The sequence below is a fragment of the Leptodactylus fuscus genome, chromosome 6 (assembly GCF_031893055.1).
Source record: "Leptodactylus fuscus isolate aLepFus1 chromosome 6, aLepFus1.hap2, whole genome shotgun sequence".
NCBI classification, from domain to species: domain Eukaryota; kingdom Metazoa; phylum Chordata; class Amphibia; order Anura; family Leptodactylidae; genus Leptodactylus; species Leptodactylus fuscus.
This window is the reverse complement of record NC_134270.1, coordinates 84,778,301-84,803,806: the sequence shown is the minus strand read 5'-3', so window position 1 is coordinate 84,803,806 and position 25,506 is coordinate 84,778,301. Positions and strand designations below refer to the sequence as shown.

At 43.8% G+C, this 25,506-nt stretch overlaps 1 protein-coding gene across 1 annotated transcript in view; it reads right to left on the bottom strand.

The window, feature by feature from the left end:
- The window catches only part of CACNG7 (calcium voltage-gated channel auxiliary subunit gamma 7), a 163,552-nt gene that overhangs the window by 35,391 nt on the left and 102,655 nt on the right, over window positions 1-25,506 (bottom strand). The window lies entirely within an intron of this gene.

Here is a 25,506-nt window from a genome sequence, read left to right as displayed (position 1 = left end):
AGAGTTGGTGGAAATCAGGGTGGAGGGAGCCTCTGACCAGCAGAGTTGTGGGAAAGCAGGGTGGAGGGAGCCTCTAACCAGCAGAGTTGGTGGAAATCAGGGTGGAGGGAGCCTCTAACCAGCAGAGTTGTGGGAAAGCAGGGTGGAGGGAGCCTCTAACCAGCAGAGTTGTGGGAAAGCAGGGTGAAGGGAGCCTCTAACCAGCAGAGTTGTGGGAAAGCAGGGTGGAGGGAGCCTCTAACCAGCAGAGTTGGTGGAAATCAGGGTGGAGGGAGCCTCTAACCAGCAGAGTTGGGGGAAATCAGGGTGGAGGGAGCCTAGTATTAGCAGAATTGTGCAACGCTTATGGTGGATGAGTATGAGGATGCGGAGGAATTGGAGAGGTTGAGTACAGACATGGAGTTTCATGTTGGGGTGCTTTACACAGGTGGGCCCAAAAATGAAGGCTCTATCCAGTGGTGGTTCATTTTTATCAAAGTGAGCCGGTCGGCACTCTCAGCTGACAGACGGGTGCGCTTGTCAGTGATGATGCCACCGGCTGCACTGAACACCCTCTCAGATAGGACGCTGGCGGCAGGACAGGACAGCACCTCCAAGGCATATAGGGCAAGTTCAAGCCACAGGTCCAACTTCGACACCCAATACGTGTAGGGCGCAGAGGGGTCAGAGAGGACAGGGCTGTGGTCGGAAAGGTATTCCCGCAACATGCGCCTATACTTCTCACGCCTGGTGACACTAGGACCCTCCGTGGCGGCACTTTGGCGAGGGGGTGCCATCAAGGTGTCCCAGACCTTAGACAGTGTGCCCCTCGTTTGTGTGGACCGGTGAGAACTTGGTTGCCTACTGGAGGAACTGCCCTCCCTGCCGCCAACGTCACATGCTGGAAACATCTCCATCATATTCTGCACCAATTGCCTGTGGCAAGCATTGATGCGATTGGCCCTCCCCTCTACCGGAATAAAAGACGAGATGTTGTTTTTATACCGGGGGTCAAGGATAGCAAAGATCCAGTACTGGTTGTCCTCCATGATTTTGACAATACGCTTGTCGGTTGTAAAGCACCCCAACATGAACTCAGCCATGTCTGCCACAGTGTTAGTTGGCATGACTCCTCTGGCCCCACCGGAAAGTTCAATCTCCATTTCCTCCTCATCCTCCATGTCTACCCATCCGCGCTGCAACAATGGGACGATTCGAAGTTGCCCGGAAGCCTCCTGTATCACCATCACATCATCGGACAACTCTTCTTCCTCCTCCTCCTCCTCCTCCTCCATTAAACGCAGTGAAGCGGACAGATGTGTGGACCTACTCTCCAGCTGTGACGGATCGGATGCTATCCCTAACTCCTCTGTGTGATCTGAGTTATCCCTGATGTCAATCAGGGATTCTCTCAGAACATACAAGAGCGGGATTGTAAGGCTCACCATCGCATCCTCAGAGCTCACCCTCCTTGTGGACTCCTCAAAGACCCGTAGGATGTCACAAAGGTCTCTCATCCATGGCCACTCATGGATGTGAAACTGAGGCAGCTGACTTTGTGGCACCCTAGGGTTTTGTAGCTGGTATTCCATCAAAGGTCTCTGCTGCTCAACCACTCTATTCAACATCTGAAACGTTGAGTTCCAGCATGTGGGGACGTCGCACAAAAGCCGGTGTTGTGGCACACGCAGGCGTTGCTGGAGAGATTTTAAGCTAGCAGCGGCTACTGTCGACTTGCGAAAGTGGGCGCACATGCGCCGCACTTTCACCAGTAGCTCTGGAACATTGGGGTAGCTCTTTAGGAAACGTTGCACCACTAGGTTGAAGACGTGGGCCAGGCATGGAACATGTTGGAGTCCGGCAAGCTCCAGAGCTGCTACCAGGTTCCGGCCGTTATCACAAACGACCATGCCTGGGCCCAGGTGCAGCGGCTCAAACCATATTGCCGTCTCATCGAGGAGGGCATCCCTCACCTCGGAGGCAGTGTGCTGTCTGTCCCCCAAGCTGATCAGCTTCAGCACAGCCTGCTGACGTCTACCAACGCCAGTGCTGCAACGTTTCCAACTCGTAGCTGGGGTCAATCTAACAGCGGAGGAGGAGGCGGTGGCGGAGGAGGAGGCGGTGGCGGAGGAGGAGGCGGTAGAGGAGGAGGAGGAGGGGGGTGTTCTTCTCGTGTCCCTGCCAGGAATGTTAGGCGGGGAGACGAGGTACACCGGGCCAGTTTGGGAAGCAGTCCCAGCCTCAACTACATTCACCCAGTGTGCCGTCAGTGAAATGTAGCGTCCCTGTCCGCATGCACTTGTCCACGCGTCGGTGGTCAAGTGGACCTTTGTGCAAAGCGCGGAACTAAGGGCCCGCTTGATGTTGAGTGACACGTGCTGGTGCAAGGCGGGGACGGCACACCGGGAGAAGTAGTGACGGCTAGGGACGGCATAGCGAGGTGCCGCAGTTGCCATCAGGTCCAGGAAGGCGGGAGTTTCAACAAGCCGGAACGCCAACATCTCCTGGGCCAGCAGTTTAGCGATGTTGGCGTTCAAGGCTTGCGCGTGTGGGTGGTTAGCAGTGTATTTCTGCCGCCGCTCCAATGTCTGAGAGATGGTGGGTTGTTGTAAAGAAGCGCCTGATGGTGCCTTTGATGGTGCAGGAGAAGGAGATAAGACAGGAACAGGGGAGGATGAGGGAGAAGTCAACAAAGTGGCGGAGGCAGATGAAGTGGTGTCCTGGCTCGTCCTCTGGAGTGCATCGCCAGCACAGTCAGCAGTGGCAGTGGCAGAGGCAGAGGCAGTGGCAGAGGCAGTGGCAGTGGCGTGAACGGCAGGCGGCCTTTGTCCTGCCGTTGCTGCCTGCCACTGATTCCAGTGCTTGGATTCCAAATGACGGCGCATTGAAGTGGTGGACAGGTTGCTCTTCTCAGAGCCCCTAATCAATTTCGAGAGGCAAATTGTGCAGACAACACTATATCTGTCCTCGGCGCATTCCTTGAAAAAACTCCACACCTTCGAGAAACGTGCCCTCGAGGTGGGAGTTTTTCGGGGCTGGGTACGAACTGGAACATCTTGGGAGATTCCGGGTGTGGCCTGGCTTCGCCTAAGCTGCTGACCTCTGCCTCTGCCTCTAGCTACCCTTTTTGGTGCTGCACTTGCCTCAACATCCACACTACTTTCCCCGCTTGACATCCCCCCTGTCCAGGTCGGGTCAGTGTCCTCATCATCCACCACTTCCTCTTCCAACTCCTGTCTCATCTCCTCCTCCCGCACAATGCGCCGGTCAACTGGATGCCCTGACGGCAACTGCGTCACATCATCGTCGATGAGGGTGGGTTGCTGGTCATCCACCACCAAATCGAACGGAGATGGAGGAGACTCTAGTATTTGAGCATCTGGACACAGATGCTCCTCTGTTAGGTTCGTGGAATCGTGACGTGGAGAGGCAGGTTGAGGGACAATGAAAGGAGCGGAGAACAGCTCTGGGGAGCAGGGACAGTTGGGGTTATTGTTCTGTGAAGCTTGGGAATTTTGGGAGGAAGGAGGACAAGACTGTTGGGTAATAGGAGGAGAGGAGGCAGAGTCTGACTGGCTGCTGGACAATGTGCTGTAAGCGTTCTCTGACAGCCATTGCAAGACCTGTTCCTGGTTCTCGGGCCTACTAAGGTTTGTACCCTGCAGTTTAGTTAATGTGGCAAGCAACCCTGGCACTGTGGAGTGGCGCAATGCTTGCTGCCCCAGAGGAGTAGGCACGGGACGCCCTGTGGCTTCACTGCTACCTTGCTCCCCAGAACCATTCCCCCGACCTCGCCCACGGCCTCGTCCACGTCCCTTTCCGGGAGCCTTGCGCATTTTGAATTCCCAGTTAGAAATTGGCACTATATACCAGTAGCAAAAATTGTGGGTGCACGTAACCCCAATATATTCTTTGAATTCCCAGTCAGACAATGGCACTATATACCAGTAGCAAGAAATGAGGGTATTTATAACCCCAATATATTCTTTGAATTCCCAGTCAGACAATGGCACTGTATACCAGTAGTAAAAATTGTGGGTGCACGTAACCCCAATATATTCTTTGAATTCCCAGTCAGAAACTGGCACTATATGGCAGTAGCAAGAAATGAGGGTATTTATAACCCCAATATATTCTTTGAATTCCCAGTCAGACAATGGCACTGTATACCAGTAGTAAAAATTGTGGGTGCACGTAACCCCAATATATTCTTTGAATTACCAGTCAGAAACTGGCACTATATGGCAGTAGCAAGAAATGAGGGTATTTGTAACCCCAATATATTCTTTGAATTCCCAGTCAGAAACTGGCACTGTATACCAGTAGTAAAAATTGTGGGTGCACGTAACCCCAATATATTCTTTGAATTCCCAGTCAGACAATGGCACTATATACCAGTAGCAAGAAATGAGGGTATTTATAACCCCAATATATTCTTTGAATTCCCAGTCAGACAATGGCACTGTATACCAGTAGTAAAAATTGTGGGTGCACGTAACCCCAATATATTCTTTGAATTCCCAGTCAGAAACTGGCACTATATGGCAGTAGCAAGAAATGAGGGTATTTATAACCCCAATATATTCTTTGAATTCCCAGTCAGACAATGGCACTGTATACCAGTAGTAAAAATTGTGGGTGCACGTAACCCCAATATATTCTTTGAATTACCAGTCAGAAACTGGCACTATATGGCAGTAGCAAGAAATGAGGGTATTTGTAACCCCAATATATTCTTTGAATTCCCAGTCAGAAACTGGCACTGTATACCAGTAGTAAAAATTGTGGGTGCACGTAACCCCAATATATTCTTTGAATTCCCAGTCAGACAATGGCACTATATACCAGTAGCAAGAAATGAGGGTATTTATAACCCCAATATATTCTTTGAATTTCCAGTCAGAAACTGGCACTATATGGCAGTAGCAAGAAATGAGGGTATTTATAACCCCAATATATTCTTTGAATTCCCAGTCAGAAACTGGCACTATATGGCAGTAGCAAGAAATGAGGGTATTTATAACCCCAATATATTCTTTGAATTCCCAGTCAGACAATGGCACTGTATACCAGTAGTAAAAATTGTGGGTGCACGTAACCCCAATATATTCTTTGAATTACCAGTCAGAAACTGGCACTATATGGCAGTATCAAGAAATGAGGGTATTTGTAACCCCAATATATTCTTTGAATTCCCAGTCAGAAACTGGCACTGTATACCAGTAGTAAAAATTGTGGGTGCACGTAACCCCAATATATTCTTTGAATTACCAGTCAGAAACTGGCACTATATGGCAGTAGCAAGAAATGAGGGTATTTGTAACCCCAATATATTCTTTGAATTCCCAGTCAGACAATGGCACTGTATACCAGTAGTAAAAATTGTGGGTGCACGTAACCCCAATATATTCTTTGAATTACCAGTCAGAAACTGGCACTATATGGCAGTAGCAAGAAATGAGGGTATTTGTAACCCCAATATATTCTTTGAATTCCCAGTCAGAAACTGGCACTGTATACCAGTAGTAAAAATTGTGGGTGCACGTAACCCCAATATATTCTTTGAATTCCCAGTCAGACAATGGCACTATATACCAGTAGCAAGAAATGAGGGTATTTATAACCCCAATATATTCTTTGAATTTCCAGTCAGAAACTGGCACTATATGGCAGTAGCAAGAAATGAGGGTATTTATAACCCCAATATATTCTTTGAATTCCCAGTCAGAAACTGGCACTATATGGCAGTAGCAAGAAATGAGGGTATTTATAACCCCAATATATTCTTTGAATTCCCAGTCAGACAATGGCACTGTATACCAGTAGTAAAAATTGTGGGTGCACGTAACCCCAATATATTCTTTGAATTACCAGTCAGAAACTGGCACTATATGGCAGTAGCAAGAAATGAGGGTATTTGTAACCCCAATATATTCTTTGAATTCCCAGTCAGAAACTGGCACTGTATACCAGTAGTAAAAATTGTGGGTGCACGTAACCCCAATATATTCTTTGAATTACCAGTCAGAAACTGGCACTATATGGCAGTAGCAAGAAATGAGGGTATTTGTAACCCCAATATATTCTTTGAATTCCCAGTCAGAAACTGGCACTGTATACCAGTAGTAAAAATTGTGGGTGCACGTAACCCCAATATATTCTTTGAATTCCCAGTCAGACAATGGCACTATATACCAGTAGCAAGAAATGAGGGTATTTATAACCCCAATATATTCTTTGAATTACCAGTCAGAAACTGGCACTATATGGCAGTAGCAAGAAATGAGGGTATTTGTAATCCCAATATATTCTTTGAATTCCCAGTCAGAAACTGGCACTGTATACCAGTAGTAAAAATTGTGGGTGCACGTAACCCCAATATATTCTTTGAATTACCAGTCAGAAACTGGCACTATATGGCAGTAGCAAGAAATGAGGGTATTTGTAACCCCAATATATTCTTTGAATTCCCAGTCAGAAACTGGCACTGTATACCAGTAGTAAAAATTGTGGGTGCACGTAACCCCAATATATTCTTTGAATTCCCAGTCAGACAATGGCACTATATACCAGTAGCAAGAAATGAGGGTATTTATAACCCCAATATATTCTTTGAATTCCCAGTCAGACAATGGCACTGTATACCAGTAGTAAAAATTGTGGGTGCACGTAACCCCAATATATTCTTTGAATTCCCAGTCAGAAACTGGCACTATATGGCAGTAGCAAGAAATGAGGGTATTTATAACCCCAATATATTCTTTGAATTCCCAGTCAGACAATGGCACTGTATACCAGTAGTAAAAATTGTGGGTGCACGTAACCCCAATATATTCTTTGAATTACCAGTCAGAAACTGGCACTATATGGCAGTAGCAAGAAATGAGGGTATTTGTAACCCCAATATATTCTTTGAATTCCCAGTCAGAAACTGGCACTGTATACCAGTAGTAAAAATTGTGGGTGCACGTAACCCCAATATATTCTTTGAATTCCCAGTCAGACAATGGCACTATATACCAGTAGCAAGAAATGAGGGTATTTATAACCCCAATATATTCTTTGAATTCCCAGTCAGACAATGGCACTGTATACCAGTAGTAAAAATTGTGGGTGCACGTAACCCCAATATATTCTTTGAATTCCCAGTCAGAAACTGGCACTATATGGCAGTAGCAAGAAATGAGGGTATTTATAACCCCAATATATTCTTTGAATTCCCAGTCAGACAATGGCACTGTATACCAGTAGTAAAAATTGTGGGTGCACGTAACCCCAATATATTCTTTGAATTACCAGTCAGAAACTGGCACTATATGGCAGTAGCAAGAAATGAGGGTATTTGTAACCCCAATATATTCTTTGAATTCCCAGTCAGAAACTGGCACTGTATACCAGTAGTAAAAATTGTGGGTGCACGTAACCCCAATATATTCTTTGAATTCCCAGTCAGACAATGGCACTATATACCAGTAGCAAGAAATTAGGGTATTTATAACCCCAATATATTCTTTGAATTCCCAGTCAGACAATGGCACTGTATACCAGTAGTAAAAATTGTGGGTGCACGTAACCCCAATATATTCTTTGAATTCCCAGTCAGAAACTGGCACTATATGGCAGTAGCAAGAAATGAGGGTATTTATAACCCCAATATATTCTTTGAATTCCCAGTCAGACAATGGCACTGTATACCAGTAGTAAAAATTGTGGGTGCACGTAACCCCAATATATTCTTTGAATTACCAGTCAGAAACTGGCACTATATGGCAGTAGCAAGAAATGAGGGTATTTGTAACCCCAATATATTCTTTGAATTCCCAGTCAGAAACTGGCACTGTATACCAGTAGTAAAAATTGTGGGTGCACGTAACCCCAATATATTCTTTGAATTCCCAGTCAGACAATGGCACTATATACCAGTAGCAAGAAATAAGGGTATTTATAACCCCAATATATTCTTTGAATTCCCAGTCAGACAATGGCACTGTATACCAGTAGTAAAAATTGTGGATGCACGTAACCCCAATATATTCTTTGAATTCCCAGTCAGAAACTGGCACTATATGGCAGTAGCAAGAAATGAGGGTATTTATAACCCCAATATATTCTTTGAATTCCCAGTCAGACAATGGCACTGTATACCAGTAGTAAAAATTGTGGGTGCACGTAACCCCAATATATTCTTTGAATTACCAGTCAGAAACTGGCACTATATGGCAGTAGCAAGAAATGAGGGTATTTGTAACCCCAATATATTCTTTGAATTCCCAGTCAGAAACTGGCACTGTATACCAGTAGTAAAAATTGTGGGTGCACGTAACCCCAATATATTCTTTGAATTCCCAGTCAGACAATGGCACTATATGGCAGTAGCAAGAAATGAGGGTATTTATAACCCCAATATATTCTTTGAATTACCAGTCAGAAACTGGCACTATATGGCAGTAGCAAGAAATGAGGGTATTTATAACCCCAATATATTCTTTGAATTCCCAGTCAGAAACTGGCACTGTATACCAGTAGTAAAAATTGTGGGTGTATATAGCCCCAATTCTATTGCTAGGGGACTTGCAGGGTATTTCTGGGGTGAAGGTGGGGGGGCACACCGTTGGAACGGGTATCGGGGGTATATATCGGGTATACGGGAATACACTGACAGTGTATTCCATTCAGGATCCTGGGAAAGCTGGGTTGCGGCGATTGAGCCCGTCAGTGCCACGTTACACTGACAAGCTTCTCCCTGGAATTTAGCTCTTATAAGAACTGTTGGTTGTCTTCTCCTTCCTATCCTAGCCTGTCCCTGCCTACCCAGAATCTAAGCCCTAGCTAGCTGGACGGAAACCTCCGTCCTCGGTGAATTGCAAGCTCAGAATGACGCGAACCTGGGCGGCGCTGTTCTTTTAAATTAGAGGTCACATGTTTTCGGCAGCCAATGGGTTTTGCCTACTTTTCTCAACGTCACCGGTGTCGTAGTTCCTGTCCCACCTACCCTGCGCTGTTATTGGAGCAAAAAAGGCGCCAGGGAAGGTGGGAGGGGAATCGAGTAATGGCGCACTTTACCACGCGGTGTTCGATTCGATTCGAACATGCCGAACAGCCTAATATCCGATCGAACATGAGTTCGATAGAACACTGTTCGCTCATCTCTAATTATTATTATTATTATTATTATATTATTACTAATGCTATACTAACTATACTAACACCATAATAACTATACTAACACTATAATAACTATACTAACATTATAATAACTATACTAACACTATACTAACTATACTAACACTATACTAACTATACCAACACTATACTAACTATACTAATGAATATAAAATGAAAATACAATTTATTATTATTATTATTATTATTATTATATTATTACTAATGCTATACTAACTATACTAACACCATAATAACTATACTAACACTATAATAACTATACTAACATTATAATAACTATACTAACACTATACTAACTATACCAACACTATACTAACTATACTAATGAATATAAAATAAAAAATAAAATTTAATAATAATAATAATAATAATATTATTATTATATTATTACTAATGCTATACTAACACCATAATAACTATACTAACACTATACTAACACTATAATAACTATACTAACACTATAATAACACTATACCAACTATACAAACACTATAATAACTATAGTAACACTATAATAACTATACTTATACTATACTAACTACACTAACTATAATAACTATATTAACGCTATACTATATTAACATTTTAATAACTATACTAACACTATACTAACTATACTAACACTAGAGATGAGCGAGTAGTATTCGATCGAGTAGGTATTCTATCGAATACTACGGTAATCGAAATATTCGTACTCGATCAAATACTGCTCGCTTTTCACAGTAAATATTCGATTCAGAACCAGCATTGATTGGCCGAATGCTATACAGTGTATAGCATTTGGCAAATCAACGCTGGTTCTGCAGCAGGCTCATCCTTGCTAGTCGGGAGAGCTGGCAGCTTGCTGTTACGAGGGAGCTTACTTTTTCTCATAGGAATGCATTGACCAGCGTTGATTGGCCAGTGTACAGCATTCGGCCAATTAACACTGGTTCTGCCGGAGGCTCGTCTGTGAGAAGGCGGAGTCTAAGATCGGATCATAGCAGTCTCCATTGTGTTCCGATATTAGACTCCGCCTCCTCACAGACTAGCCTCTGGCAGAACCAGCGTTGATTGGCCGAATGCTGTACACTGGCCAATCAACGCTGGTCAATGCTTTCCTATGAGAAAAAGTAAGCTCCCTCGTAACTGTAAGTTGCCAGATCTCCCGACTAGCAAGGACGAGCTGCGGAACCAGCATTGATTTGCTGCAGGCTCATCTTTGCTAGTCGGGAGAGCTGGCAGCTTGCGGGTACGAGTGAGCTTACTTTTTCTCATAGGAAAGCATTGACCAGCGTTGATTGGCCAGTGTACAGCATTCGGCCAATCATATATACCAGTAGCAAGAAATGAGGGTATTTATAACCCCAATATATTCTTTGAATTACCAGTCAGAAACTGGCACTATATGGCAGTAGCAAGAAATGAGGGTATTTATAACCCCAATATATTCTTTGAATTCCCAGTCAGAAACTGGCACTGTATACCAGTAGTAAAAATTGTGGGTGTATATAGCCCCAATTCTATTGCTAGGGGACTTGCAGGGTATTTCTGGGGTGAAGGTGGGGGGGCACACCGTTGGAACGGGTATCGGGGGTATATATCGGGTATACGGGAATACACTGACAGTGTATTCCATTCAGGATCCTGGGAAAGCTGGGTTGCGGCGATTGAGCCCGTCAGTGCCACGTTACACTGACAAGCTTCTCCCTGGAATTTAGCTCTTATAAGAGCTGTTGGTTATCTTCTCCTTCCTATCCTAGCCTGTCCCTGCCTACCCAGAATCTAAGCCCTAGCTAGCTGGACGGAAACCTCCGTCCTCGGTGAATTGCAAGCTCAGAATGACGCGAACCTGGGCGGCGCTGTTCTTTTAAATTAGAGGTCACATGTTTTCGGCAGCCAATGGGTTTTGCCTACTTTTCTCAACGTCACCGGTGTCGTAGTTCCTGTCCCACCTACCCTGCGCTGTTATTGGAGCAAAAAAGGCGCCAGGGAAGGTGGGAGGGGAATCGAGTAATGGCGCACTTTACCACGCGGTGTTCGATTCGATTCGAACATGCCGAACAGCCTAATATCCGATCGAACATGAGTTCGATAGAACACTGTTCGCTCATCTCTAATTATTATTATTATTATTATTATTATTATATTATTACTAATGCTATACTAACTATACTAACACCATAATAACTATACTAACACTATAATAACTATACTAACACTATACTAACTATACCAACACTATACTAACTATACTAATGAATATAAAATGAAAATACAATTTATTATTATTATTATTATTATTATTATATTATTACTAATGCTATACTAACTATACTAACACCATAATAACTATACTAACACTATAATAACTATACTAACATTATAATAACTATACTAACACTATACTAACTATACCAACACTATACTAACTATACTAATGAATATAAAATAAAAAATAAAATTTAATAATAATAATAATAATAATATTATTATTATTATATTATTACTAATGCTATACTAACACCATAATAACTATACTAACACTATACTAACACTATAATAACTATACTAACACTATAATAACACTATACCAACTATACAAACACTATAATAACTATAGTAACACTATAATAACTATACTTACACTATACTAACTACACTAACTATAATAACTATATTAACGCTATACTATATTAACATTTTAATAACTATACTAACACTATACTAACTATACTAACACTAGAGATGAGCGAGTAGTATTCGATCGAGTAGGTATTCTATCGAATACTACGGTAATCGAAATATTCGTACTCGATCAAATACTGCTCGCTTTTCACAGTAAATATTCGATTCAGAACCAGCATTGATTGGCCGAATGCTATACAGTGTATAGCATTTGGCAAATCAACGCTGGTTCTGCAGCAGGCTCATCCTTGCTAGTCGGGAGAGCTGGCAGCTTGCTGTTACGAGGGAGCTTACTTTTTCTCATAGGAATGCATTGACCAGCGTTGATTGGCCAGTGTACAGCATTCGGCCAATTAACACTGGTTCTGCCGGAGGCTCGTCTGTGAGAAGGCGGAGTCTAAGATCGGATCATAGCAGTCTCCATTGTGTTCCGATATTAGACTCCGCCTCCTCACAGACTAGCCTCTGGCAGAACCAGCGTTGATTGGCCGAATGCTGTACACTGGCCAATCAACGCTGGTCAATGCTTTCCTATGAGAAAAAGTAAGCTCCCTCGTAACTGTAAGTTGCCAGATCTCCCGACTAGCAAGGACGAGCTGCGGAACCAGCATTGATTTGCTGCAGGCTCATCTTTGCTAGTCGGGAGAGCTGGCAGCTTGCGGTTACGAGTGAGCTTACTTTTTCTCATAGGAAAGCATTGACCAGCGTTGATTGGCCAGTGTACAGCATTCGGCCAATCATATATACCAGTAGCAAGAAATGAGGGTATTTATAACCCCAATATATTCTTTGAATTACCAGTCAGAAACTGGCACTATATGGCAGTAGCAAGAAATGAGGGTATTTATAACCCCAATATATTCTTTGAATTCCCAGTCAGAAACTGGCACTGTATACCAGTAGTAAAAATTGTGGGTGTATATAGCCCCAATTCTATTGCTAGGGGACTTGCAGGGTATTTCTGGGGTGAAGGTGGGGGGGCACACCGTTGGAACGGGTATCGGGGGTATATATCGGGTATACGGGAATACACTGACAGTGTATTCCATTCAGGATCCTGGGAAAGCTGGGTTGCGGCGATTGAGCCCGTCAGTGCCACGTTACACTGACAAGCTTCTCCCTGGAATTTAGCTCTTATAAGAGCTGTTGGTTATCTTCTCCTTCCTATCCTAGCCTGTCCCTGCCTACCCAGAATCTAAGCCCTAGCTAGCTGGACGGAAACCTCCGTCCTCGGTGAATTGCAAGCTCAGAATGACGCGAACCTGGGCGGCGCTGTTCTTTTAAATTAGAGGTCACATGTTTTCGGCAGCCAATGGGTTTTGCCTACTTTTCTCAACGTCACCGGTGTCGTAGTTCCTGTCCCACCTACCCTGCGCTGTTATTGGAGCAAAAAAGGCGCCAGGGAAGGTGGGAGGGGAATCGAGTAATGGCGCACTTTACCACGCGGTGTTCGATTCGATTCGAACATGCCGAACAGCCTAATATCCGATCGAACATGAGTTCGATAGAACACTGTTCGCTCATCTCTAATTATTATTATTATTATTATTATTATTATTATTATATTATTACTAATGCTATACTAACTATACTAACACCATAATAACTATACTAACACTATAATAACTATACTAACACTATACTAACTATACCAACACTATACTAACTATACTAATGAATATAAAATGAAAATACAATTTATTATTATTATTATTATTATTATTATTATTATATTATTACTAATGCTATACTAACTATACTAACACCATAATAACTATACTAACACTATAATAACTATACTAACATTATAATAACTATACTAACACTATACTAACTATACCAACACTATACTAACTATACTAATGAATATAAAATAAAAAATAAAATTTAATAATAATAATATTATTATTATTATATTATTACTAATGCTATACTAACACCATAATAACTATACTAACACTATACTAACACTATAATAACTATACTAACACTATAATAACACTATACCAACTATACAAACACTATAATAACTATAGTAACACTATAATAACTATACTTACACTATACTAACTACACTAACTATAATAACTATATTAACGCTATACTATATTAACATTTTAATAACTATACTAACACTATACTAACTATACTAACACTAGAGATGAGCGAGTAGTATTCGATCGAGTAGGTATTCTATCGAATACTACGGTAATCGAAATATTCGTACTCGATCAAATACTGCTCGCTTTTCACAGTAAATATTCGATTCAGAACCAGCATTGATTGGCCGAATGCTATACAGTGTATAGCATTTGGCAAATCAACGCTGGTTCTGCAGCAGGCTCATCCTTGCTAGTCGGGAGAGCTGGCAGCTTGCTGTTACGAGGGAGCTTACTTTTTCTCATAGGAATGCATTGACCAGCGTTGATTGGCCAGTGTACAGCATTCGGCCAATTAACACTGGTTCTGCCGGAGGCTCGTCTGTGAGAAGGCGGAGTCTAAGATCGGATCATAGCAGTCTCCATTGTGTTCCGATATTAGACTCCGCCTCCTCACAGACTAGCCTCTGGCAGAACCAGCGTTGATTGGCCGAATGCTGTACACTGGCCAATCAACGCTGGTCAATGCTTTCCTATGAGAAAAAGTAAGCTCCCTCGTAACTGTAAGTTGCCAGATCTCCCGACTAGCAAGGACGAGCTGCGGAACCAGCATTGATTTGCTGCAGGCTCATCTTTGCTAGTCGGGAGAGCTGGCAGCTTGCGGTTACGAGTGAGCTTACTTATTTTTTATTGGCCGAATTGGCCAATTACTTATTTTTTATCAGCACAACTGCAAGCACTGTGCAGTTAAAGCGCACAAACCCCATAGACTATAATGCTTTAACTGCAAAGTGCTCCTCCTAAACACTTTCCTCCTGCTACTCGTGGACTTAGTGACTCCCCTTTAGTTGAATAGTGGTTTCCCCTGAAATGAGCATTTTTTCCCATAGTCTATAATGGGATTCGATATTCAATCGAGTAGTCGAATATTGAGGCTCTACTTGAAACGAGTATCGAATCTCGAATATTTTACTACTTGCTCATCTCTAACTAACACTATAATAACACTACAATAACTATACTAACACTATAATAACTAGACTAACACTATACAAACTATACTAACACTATACTAATTAAACTACACAATAATAACACTATACTAACACTATAATAACACTATACTAACACTATAATAACTAAACTAACACTATACTTACACTATACTAACTATAATAACACTATACTAACTAAACTAAGACTATACTAACTATACTAACACTATAATAACTATACTAACACTATAATAACAAAAACCTTGGTTTGTCTGCATCTCTCCCTCCCTCCATATAGATACAAATAGGGTAGATATCAAACATATGACAAACTATTACTACTTCTGTAGTGCCAACTGATGTCTAAGGAGATTGATAAGTACTTGACAAATCCAATAAATACAAGACATTTATTCCCACCTTGTCTACTCTTACCTTATATTGAATTTAGTTCTAGCCTTCAATTACTCATGACTGCAAAGTTAAATGACTGGACAGCACTCTCCCAATGGTAATATTTGATCGGATGCACATTCAACGTGGGACTGACCACTTTCTCAAAAATTCTTGTATAGGAAGAAGATGTAGAACAGCACACACCAATAATATAGCCTTTTATTATTTCATGGCACAACATGCAGGTATAGACCTTCCATATATGTTGTGTACAGATCCACGTATCCAGTACCAGATAGTAATACTTAGAGCAACCTTTGCCTAGCTTGTAAATCATATATACATATTACAAACAATATTTTAGGTTCTTATCAATTACAGTATAACAGGCTCTATTGTATATCATGTCAACTGAACAGATATACACTGATGTACCAATATTACACAACAGAGGAATATATAATAACCAATGTCTATAAAGTAATGAGTAGAGATAAGCAAACGGCGTTCGATCGAATTGGTATTCGATCGAATATCAGGCTGTTCGAGGTATTCGATTCCAATTGAATACCATGCGGCAAATGCACTAAAAATTCGTATCCCCTCCCACCTTCCCTGGTGCTTTTATTACACCAATAACTGTGCAGGGGAGGTGGGATAGGAAGTAGGAAAACGTAGACATCAAAAAAAAATCGGAAAAAGTAATTGGCTGGCTAAATCAAGTGACCTCCACTTTATACGAATAGTGGTTTCAGATTCGGTTCATATGAGACTGTGAACTATGTGACTGAGACAGGGATAGATGATAGATTGTGGGGCTCACAATCTACATAAAAAAAAAATTAAAAAAAATGTACTGGCAGGGTTAGCTAGGAATTAGCTTTATTTAGGTAGGAATCTTACTCAAACAGCTCTTTGGGGCTCTATATACCTTCCTTGCCAGCCCAAGATACATGCAAGAGTACGGTCAATGCATTCCTATGGGAAAAAGTCAGCTTCTGCATACCGCAAGCTGCCAGCGATCCTGACCGACTAGCATATGGTGCGCTGCCACAATGTATTTGCATTGAACTTTCTCTTGTATTTAGCTCAGGCTGGCAAGGTCTCATCACTTTCAAACTTCACCTGCAAGCACATCTCGTGGCAGCCCATTATATGCTAGTCGGGATCCCTGGCAACTTGCGTTATGCGGGCGCTGCCTTTTTCTCATAGGAATGCATTGACCAGTGTTGATTGGCCGAATGCTATACAATGTACAGCATTGGCCAATCAACGCTGGTTCTGCCGGAGGCTCGTCTGTGAGGAGGCGGAGTCTAAGATTGGTCCACAGCAGTCTCCATTGTTGTCCGATCTCAGATGTAGCAAAGTTCAGCGCACAGCTCTGGTACATCTCAGATGTAGCAGAGCTCAGCGCACAGCCAGCTCTTCTACATCTCAAATGTAGCAGAGTTCAGCGCACAGCCAACTCTGCTACATCTGAGATGTAGCAGAGTTCAGCGCACAGCTCTGCTACATCTGAGATGTAGCAGCTCTGTAGCAGCGCACAGCCAGCTCTGTGTTCAACGCACAGCCAGCTCTGCTACATCTCAGATGTGTGCTGCACTCTGCTACATCTGAGATGTAGCAGAGCTGGCTGTGCGCTGCTACAGAGCTGCTACTTCTCAGATGTAGCAGAGCTGGCTGTGCGCTGAACACAGAGCTGGCTGTGCGCTGCTACAGAGCTGCTACATCTGAGATGTAGCAGAGCTGGCTGTGCACTGAACACAGAGCTGGTTGTGCGCTGAGCGCTGCTACATCTGAGATGTAGCAGAGCTGGCTGTGCGCTGAACACAGAGCTGGCTGTGCGCTGCTACAGAACTGCTACATCTGAGATGTAGCAGATGTAGCAGAGCTTTGCGCTGAACTCTGTTACATCTGAGATTGGACCACAATGGAGACTGCTCCTGTTTGAACTTGTTATCAGTATAAAAGACACCTATCCACAACCTCAAACAGTCACACTCCAAACTCCACTATGGTGAAGGCCAAAGCGCTGTCGAATGACACCAGAAACAAAATTGTAGCGGTGCACCAGGCTGGGAAGATTGAATTCGCAATAGGCAAGCAGCTTGGTGTGAAGAAATCAACTGTGGGAGCAATAATTAGAAAATGGAAGACAAACAAGATCACTGATAATCTCCCTTGATCTGGGGCTCCACGCGAGATCTCACCCTGTGGGGTCAAAATGATCACAAGAACGGTGAGCAAAAATCCCAGGACCACACGGGGGAAACTAGTGATTGACCTGCAGAGAGCTCAGACCAATGTAACAAAGGCCAGTACATGTCCGGGCCCGTCTGAAGTTTGCTAGAGAGCATTTAGATGATCCAGAAGAATGTTGGGAGAGTGTCACATGGTCAGATGAAACCAAAGTGGAACTGTTTGATAGAAACACAACTCTTCGTATTTGGAGGAGAGTTTGGAGGATCAGAATGGGCCAACATACCAGAAACAGTGTATCCCAAGCTTGTAAAGACTCACAGAAAACATTTGACCTCTGTCATTGTCAACAAAAGATATATAACAAAGTATTGAGATGAACTTTTGTTATTGACCAAATACTTATATGGCCCCACACATTATAATACCTCGGGTGAATGGGTGAATCTCACTGGATTTGTTTAGATGAATATATAAGAGGTTTGCACTCCCTTAGTATGCTTTAGTGAATTATTATACACTGCAATCTCCTTAGAACCCAGAGTATAAGTAGGGTCCCAGGAAAGGTGAAGAAAATAAACATTTACACTCACATTGCCTCACCTCTTCTAGACACAGCATCTGGCGGCATCCTGCAGTCACCTTGAATCCTCTTCAGGCCTCTTGTGTCAACACATGCCTTGGGTGTCACTGCTGAGGCCCAATCATCACTGACCAAGCGTTATGACATCAATTCACCCCACTGCAGGCCTCAGTAGTGAACCTCAGGACATATGATGGCACAAGAGGCATTGCTGGACACCCAGGAAAGGTGAGTTTGCCCAGTGTTTTGCTACCGATGTGACTTCTGATCTTTATCAGTCACCATATCAGGACTGGAGCACAGTGCTGCACGGTTTAAATATTGATGGCTTTTGAACCACCAGCAGTCTTCACAAAATCTACCAGGGGGTCGTGACCCACAGTTTGGAAGCCACTGCTGTAATTAAGTGCTGCTTACCATATTGATTATTATTTTGTATATGTCCTTTCCAGCCTGATGAAGGGTTTCTACCCAAAATATTGCACTTAATATTACTATCTGGCACTTGAAAAACTACACAACATATATGGAAGTCTATACCTATGGATTGTGTGATAAAATAATAAAAACTTAACTAAGAAGAAAACCAAATACTGGTGTGCTGTTCTACTTCTTCTACCAGTTCAATTACTCATGAAACACCTCCAAAAGCATATTGCAACATACTTCCTATATACCTGAAAGACTTCAATTCACAAGACAACCACTGGATGCCTGCATATAGAGAAATACATTGCAAACATCTCACGAAAGTGTATTGTGTGTATAACTGTTTATTATTTTTCTGAACCATCTTTGATCCTCCAATAGAGATGAGCGAGTAGTGTTCGATCGAGTAGGTGTTCGATCGAATACTACGGTATTTGAAATACTCGTACTCAATCGAACACTACTAGCTGTACGAAGTTTAAGGTTCAATGCAGAACCAGCGTTGATTGGCAGAATGCTATACATTCTGCCAATCAACGCTGGTTCTTCTCTTATCTTTAGAAGTCTTCTCTGTGCAGCGTCCCCGCGGCATCTTCCGGCTGGAATTCACTCTGCCTAGGCATCCGGCCTAGGCAGAGCTGACTATGCATGCGCAGGCATGCCCGTGCATGTGCAGTCGGCTCTGCTCAGGCGTCGGGTCGTCGGGCCCTGATGCCTAGGCAGAGTGAATTCCAGCCGGAAGAAGACGCGGGGACGCTGCGCCGGGAGAAGACTTCAAGGAGAATCCAGTCTGACCGTCACTCGTGAACTTGGTAAGTATAATTTTATCGAATTTTGCGTACCCCTGAAACGAGCATTTCACCCCATAGACTATAATGGGGTTCGAAATCCGTTCGAACAGTCGAACAGTGTGCGGCTGTTCGAATCGGATTTCGAACCTCGGACATTTTAGTGTTCGCTCATATCTATCCTCCAATTATTATATTCAGAGACTTGAAAAAAAACAAACGAATATAATAACTAGACTGGTGGGCGAATCTTGTGAATACTAAAAAACGTTTTTATGTAAGGAGAACTTCCCTATCACTGCTTTATTGCGAACAGGATACAAAACATCCCTGTTCTCCTATACTATAGGGCAGGGGTAGGGAACGTACGGCTCTCCAGCTGTTGCAAAACTACAACTCCCAGCATGCATACTGGCTCTGCTGTTCTGGGAACTCCCATGGAAGTGAATGGAGCATGCTGGGAGTTGTAGTTTCACAGCAGCTGGAGAGCCGAAGGTTCCCTACCCCTGCTATAGGGTATCCCCTATCTTATGCATTAGAATTAATTTGCACTGATAAAAAAAAAACCTTTAACAACAGCAATAACATCTCTAAGGCTGCTAATGAAGTGTAGAGCAGGGCAAGTTTATTTCCTTTGATTACCCTTTTGAGGTATCATGCACACGGACTTATTATGGCTACAATATGTACAACCTCCAAGTTTTTTAAGTCCTAGAACACATGAAATGTTTATAGGTATATGAAAAAATTATAGTATTATATGTTCTTTGGTTGATGTACAATAAAAGTATGCTCGCCTAAAAACATTAACTGTTTATTGACTGTAGAATATCTCCAAAATATTGAGTCTTTGACTCTGTAGTACATAGCCCCAGTACTTCCTATGTACTATCATATGAACTTCGTTCACAAAACTTTGCAATGCGCATTGTACCTGAAGTTAGAATTTAAAGGGAGTTATCACAATGTCTTATCAATTTTAGATTGAGAAACAGGACATCAATTTTAAAAAGTTGGCCAATGCTATTAACCCTATTACACGTTGAGTCGCAAACCACTCACAATGTAATATAACTTAGCGATATATAGTGTGAGGGTGTGAACCTAGAGGGCACTGGAGAACGACCAAAAACAGGGTTGAAAAGGACCTTGACCACGCCCAACCCAAGGGACCCAACTCCATAGACAGTGCTGCTGTTGACCTGAAGGAAGCAAAAGGATTGGATTCCATGATTAAGCTCAGTGTGAACCACATTGCTAAGCAGAAACCCCAGTAAAACTTCTTGGCCTCAGAAAGTAGTCAGGGTACAAGAAGTGAGGCATTGCCCTGTGTGCGGACTAGGCTGTTTGTTATTTTTGTTCCTATTACAAGGTGAATAAAGCCATTTCTTTTGGATTTCCATTACCTGCTATGCTGTTTATTTGGCACCCTGCGCCACCAATACCTCTATTAAGTTCAGGAAGCAGCAACCTTTGATGCTAAACTACCCCCAATTGTCACAATAGTCATGGCCGCAAGTGTTAGCACCCCCTGTAATTTTTCCAGAAAATCAAGTATTTCTCCTAGAAAATTATTCACAAAATTATTTCACATGTTTCATTATACACAAGTTTATTTATTTAGTTTGTATTGGAACAATACAAAAAAAAGACAGAGGAAAAAAAGCCAAAAATCATAATTTCACGCAAAACTCCAAAAAAGGGCCAGACAAAATTACTGCCACTATCAATTTAATATTTGGTTGCGCCCCCTTTGGAAAAAATACTGTATATACTTGAGTATAAGTCGACCCGAATATAAGCCAACCCCCCTAATTTTACCACAAAAAACGGGGAAAACTTATTGACTCGAGTATAAGCCGAGGGGGGAAAATGCATGACATTCTGTTTGTGCTCATGTTAATCCTAGCAGGCTTTGGGCCTGTATGATAATGTCCCAGATGTCATGAGGTCTGAGATATTAACATATTGGCCCAAAGCCTGTTCTAGCAGTACCATCTAGGCCCAAAGCCTGTGCTAGTAGTAATAGCCTGTTACTGCTACCATAAGGCTTTAGGCCTGTATGATAATGCACCAGACCAGGGCCACCATCAGGAATTTTGGGGCCCCATACAGCCTAAGTTTCTGCCCCCCCCCCCCGCCATTTTAAAACTACTTTATTTTGTGACATACCAATTATGTATTACCTCCCAACTTTTGAAGAGGAGAAAGGGGCTCTGCGCGCCGCAACAAATTTGGCCCCGCCTACTTTTCTGTTGACTCCGCCCATTCTCATTCATTTTTCATGTGCTCCCACACAGTATAATCCTCCTACAGTCACCCGTAAATTATATGCCTCCCCTCCATCTCTCCCCAGTTTCATATACACCCTTCCTCTGCCCCCAGTTTCATGTCCCCCCTCCATCTCTGTCCCCAGTTTCATGCTGTTCTCCCCCTTTCAACTGCCCACAGTTTCATGTCCCCCCGTCTCTGCCCCATTGTCATGCCGTTCCCCCCTCATCTGCCCCAGTGTCATGCCGTTCCCCCCCTTCATCTGCCCCAGTGTTGTGCAATTCCCCCCTTCATCTTCCTCAGTGTCATGCCATTCTGCCCCAGTGTCATGCCGTTCCCCCCCCTTCATCTGCCCCAGTGTCATGCCGTTCCCCCCCTTCATCTGCCCCAGTGTTGTGCAATTCCCCCCTTCATCTGCCCCAGTGTCATGCCGTTCTCTCCCCACCCCCTTCATCTGCCCCAGTGTCATGCCGTTCTCTCCCCACCCCCTTCATCTGCACTAGTGTTATGCCATTCTCCCCCCCTTCACCTGCCCCAGTGTCATGCCATTCTCCCCCCTTCATCTGCCCCAGTGTCATGCCATTCTCCCCCTCCTTCATCTGCTCCAGTGTCATGCCATTCTCCCCCCCCTTCATCTGCCCCAGTTTCATGCCATTCCCCCCCTTCATCTGCCCCAGTGTCATGCTGTTCTCTCCCCACCCCCCTTCATCTGCACCAGTGTTATGCCATTCCCCCCCCTTCATCTGCCCCAGTGTCATGCCATTCTCCCCCCCTTCATCGGCTCCAGTGTCATGCCATTCTCCCCCCCTTCATCTGCCCCAGTGTCATGCCATTCTCTCCCCACCCCCTTCATCTTCCACAGTGTCATGCCGTTCCCCCCCTCCCCTTCATTTGCCCCCCAGTTTCATGGGCCCCTTCATTATGTTCCATCTTAATGTTAAACACAAAACAAACACACTTACCTCTTTCATCGCTCCCCCGCCGCTCCTCTCTCTGCTCACTCCACTGACATAATTGTAGGCGCGATGTGATGACGTCATCACGCCTACACACGCCGAAGTGGGGCAGCTGCGTTTAAAGCAGGAGCTGAGCTGTCACAGCTCCTGCTTTAATCGCGTATGTATTCTGCTCATCGGCGTCCGACAGACAAATCGGGACCGGCAAGTGCTTGGGCGGGCAAGTGCCGGGGGCCCCCAGAGGCTCTGTGGACCCCGACACTTGCCCAACTGTGCCCTGCGCTGACGCCGGCCCTGAATGACTGCTGCGGGCGCCAGGGTGACGGGCCAAAACCGGGCCCCCTCCATTTTTCAATTTTGCCGGGCCCCTGACGCCAGTACCAGTAATACTGGCCTATCGGCGGCCCTGCACCAGACGTCTGGGATATTATCATACAGGCTCAAAGCCTTATGATAGCAGTAACAGCCTGTTGCCATACAGGCCCAAAGCCTGTGCTAGCAGTAACAGGCTATTACTACTAGCACAAGCTTTGGGCCTATATGATACTCCTAGCACAGGTTTTGGGCCTATATGGTAATATCCCATTACCATATAGGCCCGAAGCCGGATCGGATGCCGGAGAGGTGAGTAAAACTGTTATTTTCTCTCACCTTCCCTGGGGCTCCAATTATTATAAACGGGAGTCTGAAAAGACCCCCAAGTATAATAAAAGCGGCAGTGGGATTACGGCCTGGGTTCCGGCCTACTCACTGCTGGCCTCCGCGGCCTATTGTATAAGGTGAAGTGGGGGACAGCAGTCAGGCCCGGGGAGATTGGTAAATAGGCCGATACCTGCTGGGAATACTCCAGCAGGTAGCGGCCTATTATAAAACAAACATAAAGTGCTTTTACTGCCGCCGCCTCCTCTTCTCCCATCAGTACGCTTCGTCTCAGCGTAGGGTGCGTGATGACGCTGCCTGCGCTGAGACGCAGTAAGATTTCATCGACACACGACGGTTGAGGGCCTGAACTTACGTGGCCACGTCACCCGGTGTGTGATGTAGCCGGGGGAGGGGGCAGAACTGGAGTGGAGGCCTGCTGCTGACTGTGGGCGACCGTTGGAGCAGTGCTGCTGCCGATAGGTGGGTGGTGAGGCAGCGCTGTCTCCAGGGCCGCCTTAAGATGTTTCCAAGGCAGAGAAGATGCTCTGGAAACATCTTGGGAAGATTCTGGAGAGCTGCTCCAGCGGCCTCCCACAGATATCTTGCACAGTACCGTATTGTCTTGAGTATAAGCCGAGGCACACTTTTTCTGCACAAAAACTGTGCTGAAAACTTGGCTTATACTTGAGTATATACGGTAACTGAAATCAGTTGCTTCCCATGACCATGAACAAGCTTCATACACCTCTCAACTGGAATTTTGGACCACACTTAGAGATGAGCGAGTAGTACTCGATCGAGTAGGTATTCGATCGAATACTACGGTATTCGAAATACTCGTACTCGATCGAGTACCACTCACTGTTCGAATGTAAAAGTTTGATGCAGAACCAGCATTGATTGGCCGAATGCTATACAGTCGGCCAATCAATGCTGGTTCTTCTCCTACCTTTAGAAGTCATCTATGTGCATCTTCCCCGTGGCGTCTTCCGACTCTTCATTCACTCTGCCAGGCATCGGGCCTGGGCAGAGCCGACTGCGCATGTCCGCTTGTAGTGCGGGCATGCGCAGTCGGCTCTGCCCAGGCCCAATGCCTGGCAGAGTGAATGAAGAGCCGGAAGACGCCGCGGGGACGCTGCAAGGAGAAGACTTCTCGGAGGATCCAGCCTGACCCTCACTCGTGGACTTGGTAAGTATAATTTGATCGAACGTTGCCTACCCCGGAAACGAGCATTTTCCCCCCATAGACTATAATAGGGTTCGATATTCGATTCGAGTAGTCGAATATTGAGGGGCTACTCGAAACGAATATCGAACCTCGGACATTTTACTGTTCGCTCATCTCTAACCACTCTTCTTTTGCAAGATGGTCCAGGTCTCTCATATTTGAAGGGTGCCTTCTTCCAAAAGCAATTTTAAGATCTCTCCACAGGTGTTCAATAGGATTCACTGCTAGCCATTTCAGAACTCTCTAGCATTTTGTTTCCATCCATTTCTGGGTAGTTTTTGAAGTATGTTTGGGGTCATTGTCCTGCTGGAAGATTCATGACCTAGTACACAAACACAGCTTTCTGACATTGGATCTTCAGATTTCCTAATACCTTGCACTCAGTCAAGGTACCCAGTGCCGGAGGCAGCAAAACAAACCCAAAACATCTTTGAACCTCCATCATACTTAACCTTCAGTAGTTTCTTTGTAAGCCTCATTCCATTTTGCTTATCTACTATCCAAACTATCCTGTGTTGTATCATATCATCATTTTTTCTCTTCCATCCAAGTCTAGGGGGAGATTGACTACAGTGTTGTAAACCTCTTGATTATGTTGTGCATCATAGACAAAGGAAAATCAAGATCTCTAGAAATGGACTTGCAACCTTTAGATTGTCACATGCTTGAAGCAAAGTTATTTACCCACAATTTTGAAAAGGTGCTAACAATTTTGTATGGCCCATTTTTTTGAGTTTTGAAATCATATGTGAACTTATGTTCAATTTGCTTTTTTCCCTCTGTTTTTGTTCTGTTGTCCCAATACACAAATGAAATAAAGATGTGTATAACAAAACACAGTCAATTGCAACGATTTTTGGGAGAAATACTTATGTGCCAACACATAACCAAGCCATGACCATATGTCTTGCTTACTACATTTTTCTGTCAGTCACTTTCAAAACTGTAATAATACAACATTTTTTCACACATGGGCTGTTTGTAGCCAAAGTTACATGCTAGTTTCTATTTGTGTGGTTTAAGGATATATATATATATATATATATATATATATATATATATATATATGTAGAGATATGTTAATCATTAGC